The following is a 12,235-nucleotide window of genomic DNA, read 5'->3' on the forward strand; positions in this document are numbered from 1 at the left end:
ATTGGAGTGATATAAAAGTAAATCAATCTAGTCATCCCAAAATTGATCTCACTTCACTAGACAACCCACTTCTAGACAGTGATTTTAAGAAGGTTATCTTTCCTTCAAATTCTTCAAAGCTCCGGGCTGGATGGACTTCACCCTTTTTTTCTTCTAAAGGTATTGAAACATCATAGGACATTATAGGCAGCTGTTGTGCCCTTAGTTATCTTTTACTAAGAAAGTAATCTAAGAAGTCAACTTTTTCTGCTTGCTTTAGTGAATTAAGGGCCGCTAACACGATCTTCGTGAGAACCCTTACGTAAATGATTATCGCATACTATACATGCGATGTATTTTATTGAGGAAGGACGATTAGGCATGTAAGGTGCTAAGATGAATGCAAATAGATCTTGATTTCTAATCTAAAATGGAGATGCCTGTGTCAATACGTTGGCTAGGAAGCTAGATGGAGGGAAATATCTATATGGTGTTCTGATTGAACTATTAGGAAAAGGCATAAGTGCTCTTGAACTATATACCATACCTTTTTATTTATTTATTTATTTATTTATTTTTTTTTTTGGGGGGGGGGGGGGGGCTACCCAATGAGAAAGGGAAATAAACGTTGGAAATTCAAGAATTCTGATTCTGCTTTGACAATCAAATGCTAAGCTTTTCTACAGGGACAAGTCTATGTAATTCCTTGTAAGCGAGAGAAATTGTCCAATGAAGACAAGTTCTCACAAAACATTTTCTTTCTTTCTTTGCAACACATGTCGATCCCATTTTTGTTTCTACAAGTTGATAACCTTAACGCCTCGTGAGAAAAAGAAGAAAGAAGAAATCGAAGTTTGAGACTCGAAAAAAGCTGTGACAAGAGTGGGGACAGAGCCTGGGAAGGAGTGAGGGAGAGACTGACTAGGATTATGTCCTTGGGCTGCTTTGGGTTAGGTTAGTAGTCCAAGCTTATCTGTTGCGAGGCCCAATGGGCCGCCCTGCAAAATAATAGGGAAGTGCACGGTTGGCCACTAATAATACATGTATTTATTTTTAAGTCACCGTTTAAAATGTTTTTAGTCTTTAGCCACTTCTTTAATAAATTTTAACTGCCCGGACGAAAATACCCTTCTGCTCATGTCCTTAACTTCATGACTACATGTCCTTAACCTTTGAACTTGGAACTCTAAGTTCAGGACTTCAGGACTACGTGTCCTTAACTTTTGAACCTGTAACTCTAAGTTAAGGACTTCAGGACTTCATGTCCTTAACTTTTGAACTTGAAACTCTAAGTTCAGGACTTCAAGGCTACATGTCCTTAACTTTTGAACGTGGAACTCAAACTTCAAGACCAAGCGTCCTTAACTTTTGAACTTGTAAGTCAAAGTTAAGGACCTATTGTCCTTAACTTTTGAAACTGTAACTGTAAGTTAAAGACTGTTTGTCCTTAACTTTTGAACGTATAACTGTAAGTTAAGGACTGTCTGTCCTTAACTTTTGAACTTGGAAATCAAAGCTAAGGATCTATTGTCCTTTACTTTTGAACTTGTAAATGTAAGTTAAGGACTGCTTGTCCTTAACTTTTGAACGTGTAACTGTAAGTTAAGGACTGTCTGTCCTTAACTTTTGAATTTGGAAATTAAAGTTAAGGATCTATTGTCCTTAGCTTTTGAACTTGTAACTGTAAGTTAAGGATTGTCTGTCATTAACTTTTGAACTTGTAACTATAAGTTAAGGACTATCTGTCCTTAACTTTAGAACTTGTAACTGTAAGTTAAGAATTGTCTGTCCTTAACTTTTGAACTTGTGTCCTTAACTATTGAACTTAACCTTAGGACTTCAAGACTAGATTTTCTTGCTACCAAGTACTTGTATTTCATCTGAAGTGACTGAAGGAGTTTTCTGTTCAACATTTTGCGAGACAATTTCTATCTCTGGATCAATATCATAAGGAACTTATTCGTCACTATCATCATTTGACTCAGAATCCGCAATCATTGTATTAGCAGCTGTTTTCAAAACCAAAAGCATCGTTGTCAATCATAACAGTAGTGAACAAGCACAAATTATAACGAAGTATTTATGTTTTGAATGCATTAGTGTATTTCCGTTTGGGGAGGAAAGGGTAACACGGTCTTTTCATATTATTTTTAATAGACTAGTGGCTACTATTGCTAAGCATTAAAAATGCTGGATAAAAAGTAAATATCAGCTTAAACAGTGGCTACCCAACGCCATTTCTACCAAAATAATAGAGCCGACCAATTAAGAATAAATATACTTATAATATACAAATAATATACATAAAATATACATAATCAGTTTATATATTTTATATATTTGGGCTAGCTCCCATAATTAATTTCGGCAGACCAGCCAAAAATTTAAAAAGTCCATAAATATATTACTCAAGTAACCAATTAAACTAAAGCAAGTTGTGTTGGTTATACTTATGACTTGAATTTGTTAGGACTTATTAAATCCTTATGATCTCACATGGGCCAGGCAAATGGGGTGGGCAATAAGGTCATGATGGGTTAGGATTTGAGTAGTAGTCGAACAGCAAGTCAGTAGGGGCCTTGGCCGGAGCTTAGTCGCCAACGTTGCGGGTGTAGATCCTACCCTTTGAAAGGCATACATTTACTACAAAATACTATGACAACCAAACTTAAAATTCTGTAGTTATTATCTCATTTAAAATAATTCCAATGTTTTAATGTCCTGATTAAGGTATACCTTATTTTTACAGGTTATGCACTTCCAAGGTTTACTCAAGTAACAGTCACTTCATATTATGTTGCTTCAAGTGCATCACATTATGGAATATCATTACTTACCAGACATATTGAAGATGCTCATACTTCCTGTTCTCAACGGGAAAGGCTCAGCTGATTGGTTTCAGGTGTGCAGTGTGTACAGTGTTATTGATGATTTTAACTTCAAATTGTAGTGTGTATGGGTCCATATTTGGTCGATCACGGTTACTGTCAAATACGACAAAAGGTGAGATCTTCACAGCATGACGTCCTGTAGAGGACGACGACGACCAACAACGGATGAAGGACGTATGGCTTTTGTAGTAGCATAGGCCTAACAGGGTGCATTAGGAATATACTCTCGAATATTCCCTAGATATGTCTCCTAGGGTTCAGAAGGGGGTTGTCCCTTATATATATAGGAGGGAAGTAACCTTGTGAGGCATGGACTTTTTCAGCTAAGAACTTTCTTTGTAATACTTTTTCAACATTGGTGGTGATCATTTTTACACACTTAATCCTTCTGTTCCACGAGATCAATAGATTCTACTTACCTTGTTCGCCCCTCATGTCCCTCATTCTGGAGTTTGTGAGCACGTGATTTTTGCCCTATGTGAGAATTACTCCCAAAAAATTCAAAATAAAACAATTTTCCTTTGTGTGCAATTTTGAGAATTTTCGTGGCATTTTTGGATAATTATTTGTATTTGTCCGTGCATGTTTATTTGTTAAATTAATAAAAATTACAAAAATATGTCGCATTTGTATTTAGGATTTGATTCTACAATTAGGAGCAATTAAGTTTGTTTTGCAAGAACAAAAAATCATAAAAATAATGTACGTTGTAGTTTTAGCATTTAATGTCCAAATTGTGTGATTTTATCGTAATTGCTATTTAATTGTGTGTTAATTGTTGTTGAGAGTTCATTAGAACTTTTATAAATTAATTTAGTTCTATAGGATAATTTAGGATTTTTAGAATTTAGTTTTAGTTTAAGAAAAAATAAAAGAAGAAAAAAAGCAATGAAAAGAAGAAGAAAATCGGATTGGGCCTTTTCTTCAAATTTAAACCACAGTCCCAAAGAACCAAACCCCCACCGGGTCGACCCGACCCGGTCCGCCCCATAACCCAAACAAACAACCCCCCCCCTTTCTTCCATTTTTCCATTTCCATTTTTTACCCCAAAAACCCAAAAACCCTCGCCCCTTCTCTTTCTCCAGCTCCAACGACCCCCTCCCATGGCTGCCCTTTCCCCCTCACCACCAGCAGCCCTCATAGTCCGTCGAGCTCCAGCCAGTCGCCAGGGCTGCTGCTTCTTCTGCTTCGTCTTCAACTCCAGCCATGGACGAACCACCATGAACGACCACGTCGACCTCCAGTCCAAAACGAGCTCCATCTCCACCAACCATGGTTGTTGTTTCTTCTTCTTCGTCTTCAACATGGTCACGACAACCTGGAGTAGCCCCACGACCACCATGGCTGCTTCTTCTTCTTCAACTGCCTTCCCCCTCGTCACCAGTAGCTCATCGTCGACCAGCAGCTCGTCCAAACAACCAACTTCATCTCCTTCGTCATTTCCTCCAGTCGCCGGAAAAACCAACAACGACCACTCCACATGAGCGACCACCATCACTTCTGCAACGTCCAGCTTCATCCGCGAACGACCACAAACCAGTGAACTCGATCGTCGCTGCATAAAAAACAAAAATGGGTTGAAAACACTGATGTTTATTCAGGCGTGTCGAGGTTTCCGTTCGAACCCGGACTTCAAACTAGTAGGTTTCCGTTCTCTTTACTTTTAGTTTTCGTTCAATGAATTCATCTTCCGCTCCTTTTCTTCTTTCTATGATTATGTTCGTATTCCAATAGGCTGGTTTGAATTCGAACCCAGGTCTTTGTTTGTATTAGAGATAATTCGTGTTCATTTTTGTTTGAAGTTCGTTAGTTTTTCATCAAGTGATTTAATGTCGAGTGTTTATGTGCTGGTCTTTAGTTTTTGATTTAGTTTGAATCATTCATCTTTGTTATGATGTTGTTTGATTTAGTTTGAGTTCAACTGATGTTGAGTTTAGTGATTTAAATCTACTTGTTTGTCCTGTTAAGTTTGTTGATATGAATCTGACTCTGTTGTTAATTTATGAATGTTGTCGATTAGGAGTTTGTTTGGCGAGTTTGTTTATTCAGAGTTTGTTTGTTAATTGGATCGTTGATTAGGTGAATTGGTTATAGCTTATATGGTTTTGGCACAGATTGAAAGGGATGGGGGTAGAATGGTAATTTCAGTAGTTTCAGGGGTATTTTATTTAGTAATTGATTAATTTGAGTGCTCCATCCACTAGGCACTAATAATATTAAAGTAATACGTAATGGGGGACACGACATGATGATAGGAATTAATTAGTGCATAATGGGGGACAAGACATATGGTAGTGGGCAATAATGCATTGTTTAATATAGTGGGGGACAAGACATATGGTAGCGGGCGATAATGCATTGTTTAATATAGTGGGGGACAAGACATATGGTAGTGGGCAATAATACATTGTTTAATATAGTGGGGGACAAGACATGTGGTGGTGAGAACTAATATATTTGTTTAATATAGTGGGGGACAAAACATTAAGTAGTGAGATTCAAAAAGGGGATGAGGAGAAGATGGTGGGATTAATTTAAGTGCTTCAAGTTTGGCTATAAAGAAGAAGAGCTGGACACAAGTTAAAAAAAGGGATTTTTGGGAGAGAGTTTGGACTTTTTAGAGAGAGTCTAGGCCGGATTTTTAACATTTAAAAAATTCAGTAATCTGAGAGTAAAAGAGAGGCTGGTTATTTCTAAGATTTCACTGAGGATTTAAGTGGATTTTTTGAGTTTGTTATTCTTGGTCTGCATTGGTTTGTATTGATATTGTTTCGTTGAGTGTGTTGGAATCGTGTTGGTTTTCAAATCTGTCACTGGGTGTTCCTTTCGCTGTTTGTTGCTGGTTATTGTTGTTGTTGCTGTGTTACATACTACTTTGCTGACCTTCCTCTTCTTGTATTGGCAATACCAGGTATACAACTGTAACTTTGGCATTTGTAAGCTGAAAACATGAAGTTTGAATATACGTGAAGAGTTGAAATTCTGCTTTGGTTTCAATATGACTTGTGTATTTAAATTTGTCAGTCGCTGATGATAGGTAGATCCCTGTTAGTATGTAGTAAGTGGACTGAAACGGAGTTGTATGAGGGATTTGTTTTATTAAAACATGTTAGCATCTGGTAACTGATTCCTGTAGTTAAAAATAAGCTTGTTGGACTGTTAAATTAATATGGACCGAGACTGTTTGGATCTTGGAATATGATTATGTAATAGTCGTATTAGTTTAGTTTTGTTTCGTAGTATAATTTGTGAGATTAGAGGCCAGCTGCAAGCTGAAACAAGAAAGTATTATGGAATTCATGAATTTCACTTGTATTAAATAAATTGAGCTGAAATTAGTAAGGTGGGTCTAAAATTGGTAAAGAGTAATTAGTTTCGTTTTTGATATTATTGTTCGTCAATTCAGTATTTCTATTTATAAATTCATAATTATTTTTGGTAATATTCACTTATAAAATAAGATACGAAATAATCTCCTTTTGTACAAGCTCGATTACAATTTCCCATTTGCATTTGTCTTAGACTAATAACTAATAAGTCACGTCCCTTTTTTAAGCATGTAATTAATTTGGAGATTTTCTTTTAGAGACAAACTTAATAAAAAATGTAGTCACTTTAGGATTGTCCTTTTAAAATAAATGAGATGAGCCTCGCCTAGCAAAATGCACAGATTTCGGGGCCCTCGCAAATGTACGCATTAATTACTTAGAACTCGGGATTAGCCGCTTAGCGAACTTCGCGGCCTTTTCCCAAAACAACCGCGCGTTAGTCTCTTTAGGCGCATACTTTAATAATTTACCTCCTTAAATTCGGGTGCACATTTATGTGACCCAAATCCAAATCTCAACGAAGTCGAAATGTGTCGCTAATCGCGGGTACATTGATTGTGACGTGGTTCGAGATGCATGTCCATGACGTTGCAAATTCTTTTTAAAAATAATGAATGAGACGAGCCTCGACAAACAAGAATACACAAATTGCGGGGCCCTCAGCGGATAGTTATTTCGAATGCTTAGATTTCGAGACATGTCGCATAGCAAACTTTACGGCTTTTTCTCAAAATAACAACGCGTTAGTCTTTAGGCGCGTATTTAATAATGTTATTTTCCTAAACTTGGGTGCACATTTATGTGACCCAAATCCAAATCTCAACGAAGTTGGAACGTATCAAAAATTGTGGGTACATTTATGTGGCGCAATTCGAGATGCATTCTCACGATGTTGCAATTCTTTGAATAAATAATAACAAAGCGGTAAACAGTTAAAATTTGCACGTAGGTTCATAATTGTATAAAATCAGATAATCAAGCCGAATATGACAGTTGAGCGACCGTGCTAGAACCACGGAACTCGGGAATGCCTAACACCTTCTCCCGGGTTAACAGAATTCCTTATCCGGATTTCTGGTGCGCAGACTGTTAAACAGAGTCATTCTTTTCCTCGATTCGGGATTAAAATTGGTGACTTGGGACACCCTAAATCTCCCAAGTGGCGACTCTGAAATAAATAAATAAATCCCGTTTCGATTGTCCTTTAATTGGAAAAACTCCCTTCCGCGCCCCTTTGCGGCGGCGCGGGCGAAAAAGGAGGTGTGACATCTCTGGCGACTCTGCTGGGGAACGAACCCAGAATCTCTGGTTCAGGGTTCAGAATTCGAGCTTAGATAAATTGTTATATTTGGCTTTATCTGATTTTGTTACATGTTTGGGCCTAATGTGCTAAATGCTGCTTTTACCGCTTTGATATTATCTGAACTGTATATAAACTTTGCCGAAACCCTTCTCTTCTCACCTCCGGGGATGTGCTTACTGGTTGAGACTCCCTATTTTGTTAGTGTCATACCCTGAAATAAAAGAGGCTCGGAAAGTTTCTAAGTCGGCTGGCCTTTTGGTTCCCGGAAAGGAGCTCCTTCCTCAACTCGAGTTGTCCGCTCGGGTACACTGTCTAGAACATATACCCAGGTTGAACCTAGAATAACTTGACTTCATGCCGGATCCATAGTAGGAATGTTTATTTGCATCATGTTGTATTTGACTTAGAGGACTCAACACAGTGGTTGGGTCCGTCTAGGACAAGCAACCTGAAATGAAAAAGACCATCATGCTGCATCCTGTTTGTTTTACACATTTATTTGCTTCAGATCTGCATGCTGACCGGCTTTTGAAATCGGGAATTTTTGAAAAATTGTGAAAAAGAGAAAAATAAAAATAGCAGTGTAGGGAGATAACTACTTATTTTTAGAAAAATAAAACTAATGTCCAAGTAGTGTCAAAACCCTGTCGAAATTTTGAAAAAATGAAAAAAAATTGTCTTTTTTAGTTTGATTTATTTGAAAAACAAAAGAAAGGAGTCTTGTTTACAAGTTTAGTTTATGTTGGGCCCGAACTACGCCAGTTTGATTCTCACAGAATGTGAGATACGTAGGCAGTCCTCATCGGGTCCAACCTCCCCTTTTGCAAAAATAGCCAAAAAATGTCAAAAAATTTTCGTCATAGAGTTGGGTGATGCTGTTTTTGTCAAAAATAGCCGAATGTTCCCAAAAAGGATGCTGGAAGGCTGACTTTGCATAAACGGCCACCTTTGGTCATATTTTTAGGATTTTGGTCGGTTAGCTAAAGCAGCCTTAAAATCTTCGTCCCCGAGGTGCGGAAAGGCCGCGTTGGCAAAACCCAGTCTTTTATTTTAATTTGAAAAATAATAAGAAAAAGAGTCAGTGGTAAAGAATATCGTTTAGATTTTTCAAGCCGAGTCAGCTTCGGCGGTGTCTTAAACCGTTCTTGCCGAGATAGCCTTAGAGTAGCTTTCAGTTGTCAAAAGGCTATTTTCGTAAAAGAACGGACAAGTTTGTGAAGTGTCATAAAATAATCTTCCCGGCCTCAAAATTCATGTGAAATTGGGAAGGGGCCACGTTTGCAAAAACAACCATTTGGTTAAAATCGGCATATAGGGGAAGGAATCTGTCATTTTATTTTTCTTGAGTTTGTATTTCTTTTGATTAGAGTATGTGGGCCGTTTGACTTTCGAGTCTGTTGTTCGTCTTTAAGTGATTCCAAAAAATGTTTTATTGTTGTTTACCTTTTATGTGGCAGAACTACGCCCGGTCTGATTCATGCAGGGACATGATACGTAGGCAATCCACATAAGATTCGACCACCATTAAAAAGACAAAAAAGGGAAAAAAAGAAAAAAAAAAGAAAAAAAAGGGAGCACAATTACAAGAATCCAGAATGACGCACATAACTAAAGCAAATACATGATAGAAAGGGTTAATTGCCTAGTTGCATTGCATCCCTAATATGTGTCTTCTTATCTGTTGAAAACCCTAACGCTAATAGGTTGCTTCCATTTTTGTCCTCTATCAATAACCAGAAAGGTGGTTGGTTGTGATTATAAAGTAACGCTGCCCTGCAACACAAAGGCAAAAGACAATGGCAGAGAGCAACAGAACTGAGCGGGTTGGTACCGATGCCCGAAAGCAGCTGGTTGAACAGGACTACGGGTTGGTAGAAGAGGTAAGAATGTTGAGACAGCATGTGGCAGACATGTATTGGGCATGGATGACTGGGAAAGCACCACCCCCCACTGCCTTGCTTCCCGAACTCTGTCCTTACCCAAGCACCTAACATAATAACGGATGATCCTCCATACTCTCCATATCTACCCACTTATAATAGCTTTCCCAGCCACCCGAGTAGCTCCATCACTCGTCGTCCAACTATATTTTCCCAACGCTACTCCCCTCCCCAATGCTACTTCTCTCCACGAGACTCCCAAAGACATGCTTCACTTTCCAAGTACCCAGCTCCACAAAATGCCTATCCACCCCCACGAGCCCACCAGAAACCCCCTGGATCAAGTTTTAGGCCAAATCAGGCATTTAGGAACGAGAGGTTGCTGAAACGAGAATAGGCACTCACCACTATCGAAGAATCTTATGCAAGCTTGTTTGAAAAGTTAAAGCATTCTGGCCTGATTGAGCCGCTCCTCGGCTATACTCCAGACCCATATGCAAAAGGCTTTGATCCTACTGTGCGATGCATGTACCACTCTAATGTCCAAGGGCATAGCATTGAAGATTGTCATTCTTTGAAAAGGAAAATAGAAAGAATGATTCAAGAAGGGGTAATTGTGATCAATGACAGTGACAAGGAGCATGCGAATCCTCTTGGGAGTTTGCGGACTGAAGTTAATGATATTGAAGTTGTTAATGGTTTTGGCAATATTGATGGGGAACCCAGTGGTTAAGATGTCGTGCTTGGTAATTGGAAAGACGCTTCATCTCTTGGCTAGCTGGAGAGGAGTCTTGGTGGTTCATTTTGTTATCACTTCTGTTGTCCGGGTTATTTGCAGGGTTGCAATCCAGGCATTGTCTTGTGTCAAGCCCTCTTATACTCCCATTTTTGTCATAGTGGTTTGTTTAGTGTTTTCTAGGATTTGTTTTAGGGTTTGTTCCAAGGTTGTACCCCAGTTGTTTTTCTTGTTTCGTTATACGAACCATTTCACCGCTTGTCTAATGCAAATTTTGGTCTTTTGTTACCTCCAGTCATCTTCTTTGTTTAGTTCTTTTTATCCTTTTGTTTTGTCTTTGTTCAATGCCGATTCTAGTGACATGACATGCGCGCACAGTTTGGGCCTAATCTTAAGAGTTAATTATAAAGCCATTGGGAGATGATCGGGACACTTAAGGGAAATAGGAACAACTTGAGATCATTTGAAGCCCGAGCCATGTGAAACTGGGGCAGGTAAAACATAAAGAAAACCATAAAAGCAAATTAGCCATATTGCCAAGAGGGCCGTTCATGATAACGAAAGTAAGAGTATTGCCCAACGGTGCTTTAAAAATGACAAATGAAAAGGTGAGTATATGGATATGGTTATCAAGTCCGGCACAATTAGAAGATGTGGCGAATGTTTAATTGTTTTGTTTGTGCTTGGCATGTTTTGAAGATTAGAATGACGAAGACATTTTATTCTTCTATATAAACACTTTATCCTTCGTTAACCCATTGAGCCTTATTGATTTTCTTTCATACCCCTCATTCGGAATCAGTAACAAAGATTAGAAAACACAAGAATGAAAGATAAAGAAAAAGAAAAAGAAAAAGGAAAAGAAAACAACAGAAACAACAAAACAACAAAACAAGAAATGAGAAATGAGAAAGAGAAAGAGAAAGAAAAGAAAAGAAAATAATAAATAAGTGAAAAGGAAAACAAAAAAAAGAGGGGAATTGGGAACTACGTTTGACCTGATTCCTCAAAGAGGATACGTAGGCGCTTCACGGCTCGGTCATAGTGTAACAAAAAATAAAAATCAAAAAAATCCCCAAGCAAGAAACTAGGGCAGAAGTTGTGTTTGATGTAAAGAAATCTGGTTCCGAAGGTTGTAAATTTTGAACCCAAATTGATTCGTTTTGAGCCTCCAGTACCCTTTCTTTCTAGTTATATCCAAAACCCCACGTTACGGTCCAAAGAAATACCTTTTGACGAGTCTTCGAAAGATGCCAAGTCATGCAAATGGAAGTCAAGAATAACACTCTGATCCCCAACAGAAAAGTAATAAAATGAGAGAGTCTTATCGGTGAAAACCTTTACGGGCACCTTGAGGCGGCTATAAGTTGAGAGAAAAACCAAAATGAGAGAGGCTTGATAGTGAAAACCCTTTGGGCACTACAAGTCGAATAAAGATTGAGAATCATACAGGAAAGCACCAGACGAAAATTGTGAAAGGCAATTAACAACGAAGGATAGGACACATGTGCATGTCATGGCCAATGGAGTTGGCATCCACATCTGATAGGTTTTACTTTGTATTTTTTCTCGTTAGGAGTCATCTTTTCCTTTTGTCTTTTACTCTGTTCCTTTTACCTTTGTCATTTCCTCTTCTTGAGTCTCTTGGTCATAACAAGCGAGAAATGATTTCAAAATTTGCCATCCGCTTCCCAATTATGCAAGACGAGATCTGACTAGTACATCAAAGGGGTATAAGTCAGGAAAGAACAAGCGCAATGAGCTGGTAATAGTCAACGTGCTTTGAGGTTCACGCAAAATACCCAAGATTGGTCCACATCAATTCAGGGACAGTGCAACAAAAAGAGGGCCAGAGGGATTGAACCGAGGGTATATTCGATGATGAGATTGACAAAATGATGGACCGGTGTAGAGAAGGATATCCCCCATGAAAATCGAGGGTTATAAGGCCAAGGCCACCGGAAAATCAAGAAAGAACAACGCGTAAAGCAATGGACATAATTAGGAGATTCATAGGAGACTCAAAGGTTGGGGAAATGACAGTTCACAGACAGTACCGCAAAAGAAGATATTGGGTCTGTATCGGGAAAAGGTATTTCAGTAACACAAACAATGG

The sequence above is a fragment of the Nicotiana sylvestris genome, chromosome 3 (genome assembly GCF_000393655.2).
Source record: "Nicotiana sylvestris chromosome 3, ASM39365v2, whole genome shotgun sequence".
Lineage (NCBI taxonomy): Eukaryota > Viridiplantae > Streptophyta > Magnoliopsida > Solanales > Solanaceae > Nicotiana > Nicotiana sylvestris.